Source organism: Camellia sinensis, chromosome 13 (genome assembly GCF_055761805.1).
Source record: "Camellia sinensis isolate YWXY chromosome 13, ASM5576180v1, whole genome shotgun sequence".
NCBI lineage: Eukaryota > Viridiplantae > Streptophyta > Magnoliopsida > Ericales > Theaceae > Camellia > Camellia sinensis.
Window position 1 is genome coordinate 12,634,103 of NC_138973.1, and position 20,656 is coordinate 12,654,758.

A 20,656-nucleotide genomic window follows, 5' to 3' on the forward strand; every position below is an offset into this window, starting at 1 on the left:
TGGGCTGACTTCAAATTCATCAATTACCTTTCTGAGGAACTCATCCTCTTTCTGTTTTTGCTTGATTTCATCAACAATTGCCGGCTCGGCTGTAATAGCGGCTATCAATCCGCCCTGTTCGCACACTACCACTTCAATTTCAGACTTTTCAAAGTCTTGCAAAATCTCCCTTTGTTCAGTAAGCAAGCAAGCCACACTCCCTGTTGATTTCCTGCTCAAGGCATCAGCCACTGTATTAGCTTTTCCGGGGTGATACCGAATTTCTAGGTCGTAATCTTTTATCAATTCCAGCCATCTTCTCTGACGCATATTCAACTCTTTCTGCGTGAAGAAGTATTTTAGGCTTTTATGATCTGTGTAGACTTCACACCTTGCCCCATACAAATAATGCCGCCAGATTTTCAAAGCAAAAACAACTGCGGCCAATTCTAGGTCATGTGTTGGATAATTCTTCTCATGTGGCCTCAACTGTCGGGAGGCGTAAGCAATAACCTTTCCGTTCTGCATTAACACACAACCCAAACCCTTATAAGATGCGTCACTGAAAATCACAAAATTTTCCGTACCTGAAGGTAGTGTCAAAATTGGTGCAGTGGTCATTCTTGTCTTCAATTCATGAAAGGCTGATTCTCTTTCACTATTCCACTCAAATGGTTGTCCTTTACGTGTCAATTGGGTAAGAGGCACAGCTAATTTCGAAAAGTCCTTTACAAACCTTCTGTAGTACCCAGCTAAGCCCATGAAACTGCGAACTTCTGTCACATTAGTTGGTGTAGGCCAATTCACAATTGCTTCTATTTTCTGCGGGTCCACTGAAATTCCTTCCTTGTTGACCACGTGCCCTAAGAAAATAACCTCATCCAACCAAAATTCACATTTCTTTAACTTAGCAAATAGTTTTCTTTCCCGAAGTATTTGTAAAACAGTCCTCAAATGATGTTCGTGTTCAAGTCTATCTTTAGAGTATATTAAAATATCATCGATGAAGACAACAACAAACTCATCAAGGTAGGTTTTAAAAATTCTATTCATTAAGTCCATAAATGCTGCCGGAGCATTAGTCACTCCAAATGGCATAACAAGAAACTCAAAATGACCATACCTCGTTCTGAATGCGGTTTTCTCAACATCTTCTGCCTTAACCTTCAGCTGATGATACCCGGATCTCAAATTAATCTTAGAAAACACCTGTGATCCCTGCAACTGGTCAAATAAGTCATCAAAGCGGGGTAATGGATATTTATTCTTTATCGTTACCTTGTTCAATTCTCGGTAATCAATACATAGGCGTAAGGTACCATCCTTTTTCTTTACAAATAACACTGGTGCGCCCCAAGGCGAAGTACTGGGCCGGATAAACCCTTTATCAAGAAGGTCTTGCAACTGTTCTTTTAATTCTTTCATTTCGGCTGTAGCCATCCTGTAGGGAGTTTTAGAAATAGGTTGGGTGCCTGGCACAGTTTCAATAGTAAACTCTATCTCCCTGTCTACCAATTCCCCTGGTAATTCATTTGGAAACACATCTGGGAATTCTCTAACGATGGGAATATCATTCAATTCAACATTCACGGATTGTTCAGTCAATACATAACACAAATGACCCTGGCATCCCTTCCTGATCAATTTACATGCTTTCATTGCAGATATCAAATATGGTGGAGGTACTACCCCATTTCCCACAAACACAATTTCTTTCTGTTCTGGTGGTTTAAATACAACCCTCTTTGTCACACAATCTATAGTGGCACAGTATTTGGTCAACCAATCCATGCCCAAAATTACATCAAAGTGTCTAAAGTTTAAGGGCAACAAATCTACATACAGGGTAGCATCCTCAATATGCATGTCACAAAACCGATATATATAGTCACATAACACAGATTCCCCCGATGGAGCAGACACACATAACAAATATGGCAACAATTCTAGGGGTCTTTTCAGTCTAGATGCAAATGCATATGTCACAAATGAATGCGTTGATCCCGAATCAATTAACACAAAAGCATCCTGATTACATATCGAGATAGTACCTGAGACAACGGCATTGGCATTCCGTGTATCACCCGGAACGAGTGCAAAGACTCTCCCTTGTCTCACTGTATCCCCAGTAGTAGCAGATCTCAAAGTGTTTCCCGGCTTCGGGATCGATGCAGTGGAGCTAGCAGCTATCTTCCCACTATTCTGATTACAATCTCGGGCTATATGCCCTTGTTTCCCACACTTAAAACAGGCTCCCGATGCACGGTAACAAACTCCACGGTGCCTTTTGCTACAAGTGTTGCACATGGGAGTCGTGTCTCGGGAAGAACTTGAGGTAGTTGAGGAGCCCGTGTTTTGCTTTTTCAGAAATTTCTTCTTCAAAAAGAAGCCTTGTCTTTTGTTGCCTCTCCATTCGGTTGTTGGCTTAGCTTGTCTAGCTATATTAGCCTCTGATATGATGGCCCGGTCAAGCACCCCAATGTAGGTCTCCAATTTCAGGACATTCACCCGCTCTAGGATGTCACTTCGGAGCCCACCTTCAAAATGCCTTGCCTTCTTATAATCAGTGTCAATTACGTGTGGTGCAAACCTGGCCAACTCAGTAAATTTGGCCTCATACTCAGCTACAGTCATACTGTCTTGTTTGAGTTCCATGAACTCTGCCACTTTCCTGTCCCGGACACACTGCGGGAAGTACTTGTCATAGAAGATTTCCAAAAATTTCGCCCAATCAATATCTCTGTGGTTTTCCCTCATCAACATCCACCATCTTCTCGCTTCATCTTCTAGCATAAAGGTGGCTAGAAGCACTTTCTGTGTATCCGAGCACGGAAACACCTCAAACAGTTTTTCAATCCCAAGTACCCAAGCTTCGGCTTTTAAGGGATCTAGTCCACCATGGAACTGTGGTGGTTTCATTTTCTTGAATTCCTTGGTGAGAGCGATTATTCGATCATCATTTTGATTATCTGGCACAGGTGGTGCCGAAGGTGGAGGTGGCGGATGTGGTTGCTGCCACTGTTGTTGCCACTCCTGTTGCTGTCTCAAAGCTTCTGCCATTTCCTGAATCAGTCTTTCCATTCTGCCCAGTCTGGCAGCAGAGGATTCCTCTAACTCATCACCTCTGGTTCTCACCATCTAATTAAACTTGCATTATATTCCATACCAAAGGTACACAAGTACACATACACTAAGGAGCACATATTTCCAGATAATTCGTAATGCAAGTAGTTCACAACTTACACATATAATTATTCATAACAAAACATTTAAGCATATAATCAATGCTTCCAAACTCGTATTTATCACATGAATGCATCCTAGATCTCATCTAGACGCTTATTGCTCTTTTTGGACAAGTGTGTGAGTTATTAACTCGTGCTCTGATACCACTCTGTCACGACCCGAACCCGCCCCCGTGGGTTAAGGACGTAACCGGCCAGTAATCATGAGATTACCTACGGCCTCAAACTGTTCTAAACGTATTTTAACAGAGTTAATGGGGGCCAAACGGAAGCAAAATTAAAAACTTTGTCCATAGAGCCGTGCTTATATGCACATCAAACAAACCATACTCAGATACGTTAATAACTCACATCAAAAGTACAGCTTCACAAAATTCATTACAGACAGGATCGTCCAAAACGAGTCAACCTATAACAGACTATGTACAGACATGCACTGGGTCCTTGCCAACAAGACAAAACATAGGTACATAGTAAAAGGGCAAGGATGGTCTCATGCGCGAGGCACAAGGCTGACTCTCCCAAAACTCCTGTTGTTCCTAGCAGACTTCACTGGGGCTGGGTTTGGACTTCCCTTGGCTCACCTACAAATACATGAATGAGCGTGAGCGATAGCCCAGTGAATAATATCAAATATAACAGTTACATAACAATATGTAGATCAACATGCTCCAAACGGCCTTGGGCCCAATTCATACTTCTGTTTAACAGCAAAATATATATATAACTATACGAAATGCAAGTCAAGTAACTGTAGTTCCAAACATTCTGGCCTTTGGCCCATCCGGGTTTCCATTCATGGCAAAACGGCCTTCGGCCCATTCATTCATGTCAAACGGCCTTTGGCCCATTCATTCATGTCAAACGGCCTTTGGCCCATTCATTCATGTCAAACGGCCTTTGGCCCATTCATTTATGTCAAACGGCCTTTGGCCCATTCATTCATGTCAAACGGCCTTTGGCCCATTCATTTATGTCAAACGGCCTTTGGCCCATTCATTTATGTCAAACGGCCTTTGGCCCATTCATTCATGTCAAATGGCCTTTGGCCCATTCATTCATGTCAAACGGCCTTTGGCCCATTCATTTATGTCAAACGGCCTTTGGCCCATTCATTCATGTCAAACTTTTGTCCACAATCCCAATTAACAACTCATAATATTTATAGGGGAATAACAATTGGACATTGACAAGTTTTCAAATATTGATGTTACTCACAGTGATCGGCTTGTGGATGCGCCCTGGAGCTTGACCCTACACATTTCATGAATACAAAAGGGTCACTAACAGTTCAATCCGTTCTTTAATTCACATATTCCTCTTTAGGCTTTGTTCTTATCTCATTAACTCATTTACAATGCTTAACACATGCCTAGGAGTGCTTACAAGTGAAAGAGAACGGAAAACGAATCACAAAATGCATGAACAAAATTCCAGGAAACAGGGTCCCCGCTCGAGCGTAAGATTCTCCGCTCGAGCGGACCCTTAAGGCCTGCAAGGTACTGGTTGCACAAAAGATGCGCTCGAGCTGAAGGTCCGTCTACAAAAATCCACGCTCGAGCGTGAAATGTCCCGCTCGAGCGGGCATCCAACTCTGCAAAAATGCTGGGAGCACGATTTTCCCGCTCGAGCGGCCATTACCCCGCTCGAGCGGACCTCAAAAATCTGGGTTTCCCAGATCGTGTTCTTGAGCTCCAAATCAGTTTTCCATCTACATTTCTTGCATGCAATGGTTCAAATTACACATTTACACATGCTAACATGCTACTAATGCAGATTACAACATTAGGAAGCTCAATTACATGAATTATCTACATGCATGTCCCAAATTGTCTCAAACCCATCATCAACATGCTCAAATTCAACATTCAAGACTTATACTCCCATGATTTGTACATGCATGTGGGAGATGCTCATCATTCTCAACTTAGATGGTACAAATGGTGACTACAATATGAGCTTTACCCAAAACTCCACATGAATCATGTGTTTCAAGCTCAAACATGCAAATTCAAAGTAATTTCTTACATGCATGAGTTCTAAGACTTCAATCTCAACAAAAATCAACTCATTACATGTTCTTGATCACAAACAACCCTTGAACTTACAAATTACAAGTAAGATTTCATGAAATCACTTACCTAAGAGCTTCAACACTCAAGCCCTAGCCAAATCTTGAGCTGGATCTTCAAATTCCCAAGTCTTGAGCCCAAATTACACAAATCTCTCCCTTTTTCTCTCCAAGGCCGGCCTCTCTCTCACTCTCAATTGTCTAACTCAGATTTTGAGTTTTAAGAGAGCTAAAGGAGAGTGCAATACAAATATACAACAAGCCCCACTAACAAATATTTTAATATAAAATAATGGGGTACTTAATTTCTCAATTTAATCAGTTTAAATTGACCAGAATCAAATTTCAATTAAATTTCACCGTAGGCCCTAAAAATTATGCCAACCACAATGGCGTAATCAATTTCGGGTTCCGTGGCCGATAAGGCCCTCAATTAAATTTCCAAAACAGACTACTCAAACAGATATTCCTACGATGAACAGATAAAATTTCAAACCACATATTTTCACATAGTGGAACACAAAATCATATCAAAATACATAATCACATCATGTTAAGGACTAATTAACATACTACGGAACAGGGGTGTCACAGCTCTGATACCAAGTTGTAACGCCCTCAAAATAACAACATTAAACCCATCAAATAAGACATTCATTGACATATGAAATAACCACATTCTTCTATTCATCAGAGTTTCATTACAAAAGTATTACATGTTAACAACAAAAGCAAAATGCCCTACGGGCTTACAGCTTTCCAAGTTAACACTTGGTTACAACAAAAGGTTGCTAACTCATTTACACATTAAGCCCTTGGCTTGAATTTACATGTAATACATCAAAAAGTAGACGACAAAAGTATGTCCGCCTCTAGCCTCCCAAGCTATGTCCTTGGACGTGGCATGCTACCTGTACCTGAAAATGATATTCCCATATAGGGTGAGCCACAGCCCAGTAGAAATATACTAAACCAACCATGAACAATGACTAAAAGATTAGCAATTGATAGATGGCTAACACTGATACATTCACATAAATCACATATTTATGTCATACGACTTATGAGTCCAAGTTACTTTTCATTTTCCCTTTTTCAACAGATAAGCATGTTAGCTCTATCATTATTTCAACAGATATGTATAAAAACTATATCCCACATTCACAGATAAGCATATAAGCTGTATCCACATTTCACAAAGATAAGCATATGAGCTCTATCTTCACTTCTCTAGACAAGCATATGAGCTGTATCTACGGAGTTCATCCCCTATCTTCTCCCAACACTATCCGGTTTAGAGGTACATCCCCTATCTTTCCCTAAACTACGGAGTACATCCCTCATCTCCTCCTCTACATATAACGTATACAAACACATTGGTTCTATATACAATCATTTAATACATACAGTTAATGTATTCTATCAACCGTCAAATTCCATGACACATTCCATTGATTAGTTTCCGTTTGCCTAATCATCATGCATTGTCTACAACAATCACGACTATCCTCCACCGATAGCCCAAAGCAGTTATCTCTAAACAGAAAATAAATGCACAATGGATATTCAATCAACATTTCATTTCCTCATTTCTCACAATTAATTATCCCAATTAATCAAACAATGTAATTAGGTCATTATCCATAATTAACATTACAACCCATAGGTCCCTTTTTCATCAATGACTCAACATTTATTCCATTTCTCTATACCAAACATGCATATAGGTTTATTATAAATAAAACCCCAACTTTTGTAAAATAACACAAAAGCCCCAAACTTTCACCAAATTACCAAACCAACCCCAACATCTCAAAATACTAATATTTAAAGACAAAACCCATAGAGAGGAGTAGGATATCCCTACCTCGAAGTTTGAGCCAAAAAGGAGATGAAGACTCGAAGATCAACGTGCTCCAAATCCAAACTTTTTCAGATTAAGAAGAAGCTCTCAACGCCCTCTATCTTTTTAACAAAGGCCCTTGGCTAGATTCACACTCTAGGGAGATCAAATCTTAAAGAGAGTGTAGGTTTAGAGAGAGAGAGTCTCGGAACTAGGGTTTGAAAGAAAAAGAAAGTGAAAAACTGATTTTCAAAAACGCTACTGTCCGCTGATATAAAACACGCTCGCTCGAGCGAAGCCTTTGTCGCTCGAGCGACCAGACACAGAAATCTCTCGCTCGAGCCAAGAAGTTCTCGCTCGAGCCAAAAACTCAGAAGTGCGCTCGAGCGAAAGAATGCTCGCTCGAGCTAACAACTCAAACCCTCAGGTCCGCAACCAGAAGCACGCTCGAGCGACAGACTTCTCGCTCAAGCGAAGAACAAACCAGACCGCGCGAGCGAAGAAAGCTCGCTCGAGCCAAGAAATGCAATTCTCAGGTCCAGAACCAGATGCAATCGCTCGCTCGAGCGAAGCCACTCTGGCTCGATCCACCAGACACGAACTCAACTCTCGCTCGAGCGACCAACTCCTCGCTCGAGCGAAGGTCCAAAAATCTGGGCAGCAGCACTAGGCTCCCAAACATAACCAACCTGTAACAGACCTGCCCAACACATCCTATAACTCAATATACAAAGTAAAAAGGATGCAAACAAGATAATAAACAACTACCAACATCCACGGACACATGTCCGGATCACTGTACAACAAGGGTAAACCCGGGATCGCTATACAATGAAAAAACCAAAGCATTCATAATTGGTAAGAAGAACTTGACCTTTACAACCAATGACATGACCTTGATTTTTGCCCTGGAAGGTAAAGGCACCATGTCATTAAGATACTCAAAGAAACCAAACACGTCATTCCTGTAACACTCCGAATAATACCTTTCACGAAAATTATACGATAATCTATTTTTGAATACCATAAGCTAAATTAATATAAAATAGTTAAATTGATACTTGGAAAAGAATATTTAATTTTATAATTGTAAATGTTAAAATGTAATTGTGTTTAACCAAAAGATGATAATGTAGTTATATAGATATTTGGGCCAAGAGGGAATTATAGTGAAATGTAGGCAAGTGGCTGGAGAATTTTGTTGCTACTGTTGGAAAATTGGTTTACATAGGCTTATTTTGGGCCGACTTTGAGCCCAAAATTGAGTGGGCCCCGAACGTCTTTTGGAGCGGGTCCGAAAAGGTGAAGTGTTCCTTGCCACGTGGCAAGTCACACGGTGAAGACGGTTCGTCAAAACCATTTATGAGTGAATGGGAACATGACGTCGTTTTTGGGTTCGTGGAATGGACTTTTAAAGAATAAAATGTGGGTTTCCTTGAAATTGGTTGTCCCACATTGAAACTTTAAGGGAGTTTTGTTGAGTATATAAACTCTAGCCTACAACACTTGGGTTGGGCCCCAAAGGGCACCCCAAGTTTGTAGAAGGGAGGAGTTATGGACAAAGTGAACCTTAGCCCAAACCACCACACACGCGCACCGTCATCTAGCCATGCCGGGCGCGGGTGTGGGTCAGGTTGGTTCTTGTATTAATTTTTTGGACGAAATTCATTTGAATTTTTTCAAAAAAAAAATTATTGCGGGAAAAATTAATTTAAAATTTGAATTTGAATTCAAATTTATTGTCCAATAATTGTTGCTTCTATTCTGGTCCGAATTCCATCTGTTGAACAGTTAGCAAAACTGCCCAGACAGTTTTGAAACTGTCCAGCAGTGTTACAGTCCGAAGCAGTGCAGCAGTTACAAACAGATTTGTTTGTATATCAAACTAAATCTGTTCATTTTAAATATTGCATCTGTTCACTTCCTTGGTACCTGTTCGGGTCAAACATTTTTTGCCTATAAATACCAACATTCCAGCAGTGTTTAAAGGTTCCGAAAATCAGTCTGATAAATTCCTTTTGTTGTCCAGATTTTATTTAGTGCATTTTTCTTCATTCTAGTTTTAGAATAATTTAAAGAGAGTATAGAACACAAGGTTTGGTTCGCCGTACAATTTTGTTTGGTGTGCTACAACAATTTTGTGAAGATCATTGTATCCTGGGAGATAGACGCCACTCAACCATAAGCACCGTAGCGGGGTGAATCTGTCTTAAGGACAGAGTGTCACACACTCGACTTGGTCTTTGAATTTTCTTTTAATTCGGTTCTACAAAATAAATACTGTAAGTTTTATTTTATTTTGTTTGGATTGTTTCAATTTATTTTATTTACACAGAAGATTGTTCTAACAGCTACCACCTATGGACGCTAAGGTGTAGAGTAGTGAATCAACACTTGGATTGAGTGTTGAGTCATCTTCCAAGCCTAAGTATAAAAAGAGGATCAATAGGTAGCAACAGGACTCAACGGAATTGGTAGTAAAAAAAGAGAGCCTCGGGAGATTTGGAAAACTTGGAGATAAAGTAAGAATTAATATTAAGGTGAGTTTTATTATATTTTAAGTTACCTTAACTTGTTTTATGTAAATTATGTTTTGCAAATTATATTAATTTTTAAACTATATTATTTGTTGAATGAACCCTATTTGCTTAAAAAGGGAAACCCATGGATATAACTGTTTATTAAATATGTTTTTGAATAATTATTTTGTAAGTACCACCAAGGGGGTCCCATGCCTTGGGGGACTAAAATAACTATTGGCCCTCTGATTTGTCATTTTGTTGACCCTCTGGTGTAGAGCAAAGTGTTGTGTGGGGTTAAGTGCTACACTATTGTGGGAGCTACCTCTAGGGTCCTTACGAGTCACCTCTTGGGTCTATCCATCTGTATTGTCATGGATCCACTGACCCTCTGTTATGTTTTTTGTTCTGTACTGTGGTTATAATTATTTTGTGGTGGAACGCACTTTTAGCTCATGGAAAAATCGATGGGGGTTTATTAGAGACATGCCTCGGTATGATTTTGCAAATGTGCAAGTTCAGTTGGTAAGTGCGTCAATGGTGTTACATAATTATATACGTAGAAATACAGGCAATCCAATAACTATTAACCCCATCTTGAACGAGGAAGAGGCTATGGAAATAGTAAATGCCATACCAGAAGTTGAATATGACGAGGATGATTTAATAGTTAGGGATGAGGACCCGCATATGGCATTGGTGCAAGTTCGCATACGGGACAAGTTAGTGTACATGCATAATAATGGAATGTTAGGAAATATATAATAATCAACCTAATATTTGTAGGCTTGTAACATTGTTAACCCACGAGGAAGAGGCTGTATGTGATTATATTATCCTGTACAATATGTATGTGTTTACATGGGAAATTGAAATTTGAATAGTTTACGTGCCTTAATTTGTAAAATTATTGGGTTAGAGGAGGACAAATTTTGTTATGTACTTGTAATAATCAAGCAGGATAGCACAATGGGAAACCGTGGTATTATGATTTGACGACTGTAACACAAAAATTAAAAACATTTAAAAATTAAAATGGACACGTAATACGTGGTCATCAACTGAATTTTGGGTAAAAGGTAGGACTATGATTTGCACAATTTTTTGTTTAACAACTTGGGTAAAGTAGAGAAAAAGTAATTTTGCAAATTATTTTTTAAAAAAAATTTAACAAAAAAAAATTAAATGTTCCAACAAACGGTTACAATCGTTGACATAAATATTTTGAGATGTTTGCCTTTTTCTTTACAAAAATAAAAAATAAAAAAGCAAAATTATCATTTTCCCTAAAATTAAAAAAAAAAACATAAAAAAGCCTGCTCAACAACAAAAAAAAATAAAAATAAAAAATAAACCAAATTAATCAATTGACGTGTCAGCCTCAACCCACCCGTCCAGCAGTGGCCAACACATTAGGGAAACAACTTTCACCCCAAGGGCAGTTGGGTAATTTCACGTGTGGACACCTCACCAAAAAGCCAAAAGCCTATCCCAAACCAGGCTTTTTAGCCCCAGGCTGAAATAACCAAAAAGCCAACCCACTTCCCAAACGAACATATATATATATATATATATATTTGATTGGGAAACATTATAAATAAAATAAATAAAAATAAAAAAGGGGAGAAAAAAACAATGGCATTCTTTGGTAAATTTGAAGATGTATAAAGGGCATTTTCGGCCTAAAAGTAGACATACTCTCTATATAGGCGTGTGACTCCCACAACCCGTTATCTTAGACAGAAAAACTAACGGTACATTTTGGTCCATAAATTACGTGGGGGTTCCGTGTGATTTTCGAATGTCAGGGGTAATCCGCACCTGACCCAAACCACAGGGGTAAAGTGAAGTTCGCCCAAAATAAAAATAAAAACATGGATGATTGGATATCTCACAACTACAAAGAACATATCACAAATCCAAAAGAAATCAAACAAACAAGCAAACACGGTCAATCAGAGCAACAAAAAATCAAAACAAGTGCTAATTAAAAGAAAGAGATAGAATGAGAGAGAAACTCACCAGGCTGGAGAACCACTGTGGTCAATGCCGACGAAGATCACTGCCGCTAGAATCGTGGTCGTCGCTGCTGCAGAAATGAAAACGCTAGCTATTGTTTACGGGGTATGTCAAAATATATGGAGAAATGGTACAGTTACCCAACCTTGAGAGTCCGACCCGACCTGACCAATGAGTAGGGCAATGGGAAAACCGGGGGGATTTTAATTCCTATCCCCTAATGGCTTTGGTTTTTAACTGACCCGACATGAGCCCCCTTTTTTCACAACCAAATACACATTTAATTAATTAATTAAGAAGCTAATTTTAAAGTAATGGAATTTATAATTTTCAAACAATCAAATAAGTTATTAGTAATTGAAGAAAAAAAATATAATACAACTCAAAAAAAAATGTGCTACTGGTTTTGAAAGGGCAAAAAAAAAAATCAAAAATCAGAGAAATAGAATCACTACAACTAAATTTCAATGAACCCAATCAAGACTCAAAGAATATATTCATTCTATAATTGAAGCATCAATTCCTACAATAACCAGTTTACTTTTACCCTCATTCATTCTAGTGCCTTGAGACCGTTCGAATTGCATGTCAGGTTTTGGGAATTCAAAACTTGAACTTGTGAAGAGAACACAAGAGGGAAAGTAAAGATTACCCATAGCTTCAACACACCCATCTTAGAGAAACAATTACTATGTGCTAGAGAGAAGGGAAAAAAAGAGAGAATGAGAGAGAGAGAGAGAGAGAGAGAGAGAGGCTCACCTAGCCGAAACTGTGGTCAGAGCCGACGGAGAGAACGACCGTTGGAGATCACCGTTGCTAGAGGAGTGAGAGAGAGAATACAAAACCCTAAGGCCCCGTTTGTTTTGGGAGATAGAGAAGAAATTGGGTTTGAGATGGAGGTGGACTCACTAATGTTGTGTTTGTTTTGGGAGATGGAGAGAGGATTGAGATGGGCCTCTGGATTAGACTGGAGGTTGGTGAAGGGATTGAGATGGAGGTAGGAGAGTTGGTGTTAGAAGTTAGTCCTCTGCCTTATTAGTTTTTTTTTTTTTTTTTTAATTTACATGTTGAGCTTTTTTTTTTTTGAACATTAATGTTTAATGTTTTTGTATTTTTTGTTAAGTAAAAATCATAGTTTTATTTGCTTTAATATTTTATATTTCTTTTATAGGGTAATAATTTAACAATTCCCACACTAACAACTATAATCAAAACAAACACAATTATACTTAATCCCCTCACTATCAATCTCCTCCGCTCTACTTCTGAAAACAAACGGGTCCTAACTGTTTGTCAAAGAGAGAAAGAGAGAGTGCAGTAGAAAACAAAATCATAACTAACTAAGGGATTTTTTTTTTTTTAAACTAACTAAGGGGTTGTTTGGACTCCCTTATTTTAACTCATCTTTTTTATTTTCATTTTATTTTATTTGGTGACATCACTTTTTTCGTTTGGCAATTTTGGTTGGGGCTAAATTAGTCACTAAAATGCAAAACAGTCTAAAAATTAATAAGATAAAATGTCACATCTTAACTATAATTATTTCACTTTTTATTTTACAAAAATTAAAAAAGTCAATCAAAATGAACTTTTTAGTCTCAAACTAAAATAAATAACAAGTCAACTAAAAAAGTCAATTGCTAAATGAAAACTCTACCACTTTACACATTTTTTATGAAAAATAAAAAATATATATATACTTATTTAGATAATCTAAAAGGTTCTCTAATTTTATTCATTCGGGGGCAAAAGTAGCCTTGAACACTGGCTGCTAATTGTTGACAAGTTAATGTAGTTTCTGTTTTCTAAAAAATAAATAGATTTCTCACAAATTGATATAACTAATTTTTACCATAACCCATCTAATAAATAAATAAAAAATTACCAAAAAAAATCATGACTTTCTCTTAGGGTGATCACTGATAGGGTTGGATCGGGTGACATTCCATCCGTTATCTGTCCAAAATTAGATGGATTAAAAAAAATTAATCTACATCCATCCACCGGTTAGGCGGATGGAGATTGAATGAGCCATGCGAGTTGGCGAATGGATAAGATCAGTTTAGTGGCTTGGATATTTTTTTAAATTATAATTTATAACTTTTATAATCTTCAATAATTAGTAATTTGAAAAAATATGTATTATTTGTCTATGATAGGCCATGACACCACGCATGTATATTTTTAAGGTATTGTTTTCTATTTTAACAAAAACATATATTTTATTATTTCTATTCTATGTTGTTACTTGTTAGTAATTTCTTCTTCTTCTTTTTGTTTTTTTTTTTTTTTTTTTTGACTTCATCTACAAGCAGATCAAGTTCATGTAGGTGCAAGATAGTTGATCTGCCATCCGAACCTTATCAGCGAATTTTGAAATATTTCATCCACATTCATCCACTAAAAAACAAGTATCCATCTAAAATTAATCGGATTGAATCAATTCAGTCGAGTTAGACAAACCAGACGGATCTATAATCACCCCTACTATCTCTTGTATACACCCATTTAAGGATAATTGAGACTGCAAGAATTTTGTCTATACATTTTTGTAATCAACTTTTTCAAATTTACAAAATTTTAAAAACAAAAATAAAAACCGAATGAATTTTTATTTACAATTTTTAAAAATTCAATAAATGTAAATAAAAAATTATAAAAATAAATATTACCAAATAAACAGCTAACATTTGATTATATCCACGATCTTGAATAAATAAATAAAGACATTTGTTAGCTCAAATCTAATAAGAGCCGATTTGAGACGGATGTTGGGTGGATATTGTCACACCAAGACATGCTCATGGTTTATTCCAAATATATTTTGATAATTCAAATCGTTTACGTAAAATCATGTGATCTTTTTATAAGCTACTACTTGACAAATTTTATGATATGAACGATTTGAATTATCAAAATAGATTGGAGTCACCTCAGACTTCATAGCACCAACACCGCACTTCGGTTAGACAAAATAAACAGGGGAGGGGGAAGCTTCTAGAAATTTCCTCATCCTCTTTTGTTGATTTCAGTGAAGGCTCAGTAACGGAATTCTCAATTTATTGTGGCACAAATGTAAAAACCCACATAACTGCATGACCTAGATCTTTTTGTGGCAATGCCACATATGGCTTGGACTAGAGAAAAATTGAATGGATGAGGAGGCTCTATTTTTTATGCTTTTTTGAGTAATAGCACTGCTGCAACACGAGAAAACATCCTTTTTACTACAATATAAAAGCTAATTTTTTGAGTTGGCTATTGGAATTCATTCTAAAAAACAAAAAGGGAATGTTATTGAGAGGGAAGAACAGAAATAAGCCAGAAATTTCTACATATAGGGTAGAGCACTGGAGATGCTTTCAATTCCCCCAAGAAGCTGCAATGGCAACAGCTTCAACTTCGGCTGATCAGACGGTGAGCAACTCCTTACTCTGGTGGTGTGGCTCCTCCACGCTCTTACTCGCTGAATGACCTCCCATCGCACCTAGTAGAAGCAAAATATACCAGAGCCCCACAAGTAAAGGCAATATAACTGAGGGCAAATTACTCACAAAAGACTACAAATGCACGGAATATATATATATATATATATATATATTTAAATGTCTTAAATTTTAAAAACCTAAGGACCTCAACTTGAAAGCATCTTTTGTTAAGATCCCCACTAACTATAAACTTCTCCCAGAGGACTGATTATTAATTTTCCCATTTATTAATTAATGCCACTGTACATAATAAATATATATAATAAAGAAAATGAGGTAAAAATAACAAATACATGAATCTTCAAGTCATCTATAACATATATGAATTTAAATAATGATAATAATAATAATAAATTCTAAAATGAACATAAATCAAGCTAAAGCTCATGTTCTCAAACTCGTAATTGTGGTCTTATAGGACTTATCGAGAAAATCATTTCATACCAAAAAACAAAACATATTGACCAGGTATCAATAATCACAATCAAATCATATTTGTCACTAAAAAAATAAGCAATTTATTCTCAAAATATATCTGCTATTCATTTTTTTTTATGACAAATGCGAACCGATTTTGTTATTTCCAATGTCCTGACATTTTCATGGATGATTTACCTGCCAAGCCCTGCAATGTGAACTGTTTGGATAGACCCAAAATAAATGTTTCTATTGCAACTGTTCAGTTTATTGACCATAAACCAAATATCTAGCACAAGATTGCCTCTAAAGTGTGATGGTAAAGGAAAGGCATTTACCCTGCCTTAACAAAATATGCCAGCAATGAATGTCTTCATTCTGGGAAATTAAGACTCACTCCATAAAAAGTAATATATAAAATGTTTTTCTATGTATAACATGTTTATATTGTTAAAAAATTCACAAGAAAAATGGATTTTAACGTCCTTTTGGATGGGGGTGATTTGACAAGAAATGAATTGAATTGATATAATACTTCCTGAGCAATCAAGAGAGTTTGGTGGAGTGAATTGATATAAAACTCATGGTAGAACAATCTTAATAACAGCTTCATAATCATAACCTAAGTAGCACGGACACGGACACGCGACACGACACGGACACGACACAAACACGCGGACACGCAAATTTTTAAAAAATAGAGGACACGACACGCTGGGGACACGTTCAATATATAATTATTCATTGAAAGGTAATAAAAAAAAATGCAAAATAACACTAACAAAAATTAAAAAAATCAGAAATTGCATTGCTTGATGGCAATGCTATATTCAAGAGTCACAAATTGGCTCCTATAAAATAATAATAACAATACATAAAAATAAATAAAAATAACAAACAGATAGAATAAGTTAAAGAAAGAAAAAAAAAATTAAATAAATAAAAACAGTAAAAGAAAGGACTGATTTTATTTATTTATTTTATTTATAAAATAAAATAAATATTTATGAGTGAAGAAGAAATAAAAAAAAATTACTATTTTTATTCCTTTATAAAATAAAGGACTGATTTTTTTATTTATTTATAAAATAAAATAATTTTTTTCTTTTGTTTGTATTTGTTATAACAGGGTCGTCGACTCATAGAGGAGAGAAAAAAAAAAGAAAAAGAAAAACAGAGGCAACGCAGCACAGAAACGAACAAAGGGAGAAGAAGAAGAGAGGAACAGGAGCAGCGAAACATACCTAGGGTTGTCGATCGTCTGCTTCTCGTGATCGTCCTCTACTCGCGATCGTGTTCTTAGGGTTTTCGATCGACTCTTTGATAAGGTTCGACTCACGATCTAGGTCTTCTCCCCTTCGATCAAGTTCGACTCTTTCTTCTCCCCTTCGACTCGCGATCGTCTTCCTTTTCTTTTTGTTAATTTTACACTTTGACCCTATTTAAGTTTCAAAAATTATGTTTTCGACCTCGCGCGTGTCCGTCGCGTGTCTGGACGTGTCCGGAGCGTGTCCGGAAAACAAAAAAAATAAAAAAAAATGGGACACCTCTGTAGACGTGTCAAACACGTGTCAACCGCGTGTCCGACGCGTGTTCGTGTTCGACACGTGTCCGACACTGATACGTAGCCTCCGGGGAGGTGTCCGTGCTTCTTAGATCATAACAATGGATTCCATTGTTATTTATAAAAAATGTAACAGCATCTTCGTATAATACTTCGTGAGCAGCTTCAACGACCTGCCAATCTTCTCCATCAAATACATAATATCGACCTTGTATAATATCTCCAATAGAGAGAGCAGCTCTGTAATCCTCATAAGCAATGCGATGAGCCATAACTAAATGCCAACAATGAGTGTAAACATATTCATGTGCTTCCGCAATAAAATCAGAACGATCAATAATAATCTGAACTCTTATATCTTTCTGCTCAAGCAACACTTGAGCCTTACATATTTCTGTCATAACACCATGAATGACAATACCATCTGCTTCAGCAGTATTATTGAATTGATTCAATAAAGAAATCTTCCTTCCAAATATGTCTTTCACATAATCATAATAATATTTCTTCTTAATCTCCCACTGAATATCAGAGGGAAACATATCCCACTTGTCCATAATATATGTTGAAGATGGACAAGAGAGAGAGAGAGAGCACCAAGAGAGAGAGGGATGAAAAATAATGAAGGGAGAGCACTCCTTTTATAGAATGGAGTGCTAATTCATCCTGCTCCAACGCATGGCATAAATGATACAACGGTCGGAAATCCAAATGATACAACGGTCGGAAATCCAACCGTTATGAATTTCTACGCCTTTTGTGAACTACTCCTCATTAATGATGTCACTGCAGGAAAAATGACGCTTACCATCAAACGCCGAGGACGCCGCCGTCGTTGTAAGTATATAACGCTTTAAAAACGTAATTAGTATAGGCGGCATTTTTATAAACGCCGCTAAATGTGGCAGCCAAGGTAACATGACGTCACACAGGCATTCGCGACGCTTCAAAAACGTTGTAATAGCTTTTTTGTTATTTTAAAAATACAACTATGGTGGCGTTTTGAAAAACGCCGCAATAGATTTTTTTTCCTTTTTTTTTTAATCTATTAATTTTGTAATATTTAACTTTAAAAATATACCAGTAAAATAGCAACAATAACATAACATTGTTTAAAGATCGAAATTTGATTAAATACTTGAATACTTCAACATGCTCCTGCAACAATAGCATAACATTGTTCACCATCCTTCCTAGAAACATACATTTCATGTCAAGAAAAAAAAAAAAAAAAAAAGCTTTCCTTACAAGCCTAAGAAAATCAGCATGTTGAGCATCCTCTGAGTCAATTGCTCAAAAAAAAAATAAGCTTTCCTTACAAGCCTAAGAAAATCAGCATAAGAAACATATGCTCTTCAAAACCTCTCAAAAATGATCCAATCCCTAGGTGTTCTGAAGCATACGCCAAAACTAGGCCTCCCACAAACATTAAACCTAACCTGCACGCAATAGATAACAAAGGGAAAAAAACACAATTATTGACATGATCACAAACAAAAATAGCAAAATAGGGATTTTGGAATTGCACCTTAATTCAAGGGTCACTATGTAAATATTAACTACATATAGCATAACTGAGCCTCCATAAAATAGAAACAAAAGGCACTGCAGTTCTTGAGAGTAAATACAAACTTGTCTTTCAATGAAACAAGATTAGATGCTGAAAGTTAAAAACTTAATTAGGTGCATTTAATAATCCACAATTAGTGTCTTTTTTTTTTTTTATAAATACAATTAGTGTACATAGAAGAAATAATTAATATGCAGATCACACACTGTCTATACATATAAACAGTCCAGATGCAGAAAATGACCATTGTTCATTTATTATAGAAATATGTGATATTCGGATGAATCACACATAGCCTTGAACTTCTTGTATCTTACACATATTGAGCTCTTCATGTATGACTATCCTTTATTATTCTGAAAACTATCTATTCTACTAAAGTTCATTTATGTTTCTGCTTACAAGAGGGAACTATGGAAAGATATGAGGAATTATTCGGATTTTCCAAATTTAGTTTAGTTTTTTTTTGTTGACACCTCCCCAAGGAGTAAATATTGGATGCAAGGGTGATAACATGTGGCAGTATCACCATCCAATAAGCATTGTTGAAAATATGAAGTTTCATGATTACTCTAATCAACATGGGAACCATCCTGACAAGGCCTAAGCCAAAGACATAAATCTTTTTAAAATTACTCTAATCAACATGGGAACCATCTTATACTTCAATCATCAACTCCAACCAACCAAATATAGAGTTCTTAATAAACATCAGCTTAGATGCCAACCCAAGAAAGGATTTCTATTAGTAAAACTCTTGAAATAAAACCTCTATTAACAAAACAATCTTCAATGCATACTCTTGTAGCATTAGGATCAGATCAGTTGAATTGAGGTTTTAAATTTCTTCAGTCCTTGATATTGACGTATCAAAATTCTAAAATTATAATTCTTTTCTTTTATTAATTCCCTATATTGAGGCATAGTGTTAATAAAATCAATCAATTGAAAATTTCATGCTTTTGAATTTCTTCCCTATGTTCATAACTAAAAGAATTCATATTTCTTTGCTCTTTTAACTGTTAATTCCACTTAAAAATTACTCGTATTTATCCTAATGTTAATGATATTAAAAAAGGGAGAAATGGAGATGGCTTACACAATTGGGATAGGCTTGAGAACACCATATAAAGACTCGATCACTCCAACTGATCCACCACGGACCTAAACAAATATATAAATATGAAGTTTCAGCTTAATCTATGTTTGTTTGGAAGCTGAGAAAATGAAACAACAAGAGAACTAGAACCTGTAAGGTGACTGATCCATTGACAGTGAGGCGAATCCCGTTGTGGGAGATTGAAGATGGAAGCTTTGTGATGATTTTGCCTTCAAGTGGTTCCTGAAATTAGTTACAAAATCAATAAATACACACATATATGTATATATAGATATATATATATATATATATAGAGAGAGAGAGAGAGAGGAGGGGGGGAGTTACATTAGGGCGAAAGATACGGTTCGATTGGGAGAGTTTAAGCTCTGCAGACATGGCAACGAGAAGGCAGAGAGAGATGAGTAGAAGAAAGACATAAACACAACAGAGCAGACCAGACCGAACCCAACATCGACCAGAATTAGAAGATCTACATTACATTAGCACTACCAATTAGACATAAATACCTACATTACATTACCACTACCAATTAGACATAAGCATAGTAAGATCTCATTAAAAAAGTAACAATTCATATCAGAATTAGAAGAACTATTAAAAAATTTCATCCATAAATTCCTAAGAGGAAAACCAAAATAGAGAATAAATATCTATTGTCTACATATTTCTTTTGACTTGATAGTTTTTTCATCATTCATAATGTAAACCTTTCATAATTTGTTACTTCAAACTTTGCTCTTGCAACAACTTGCCTCCCATCTGCTGCTAATCCAGCAACTGTCTGTAATCAATGGTAAATTGCAAAGGAGAGCAATAAGCAA

General features: G+C 36.5%; 1 long non-coding RNA gene across 1 annotated transcript; it reads right to left on the minus strand.

Moving 5' to 3' along the window:
• Positions 1–19,812: 19,812 nt before the first annotated feature.
• Positions 19,813–20,433, minus strand: LOC145805958 (uncharacterized). The gene is made up of 3 exons (XR_014348317.1): positions 20,160–20,433; positions 19,965–20,057; positions 19,813–19,879 (listed from the first exon to the last, which is right to left on the minus strand). It is a non-coding gene; the product is annotated as an uncharacterized LOC145805958 (long non-coding RNA).
• Between the last annotated feature and the right edge of the window lie 223 nt (positions 20,434–20,656).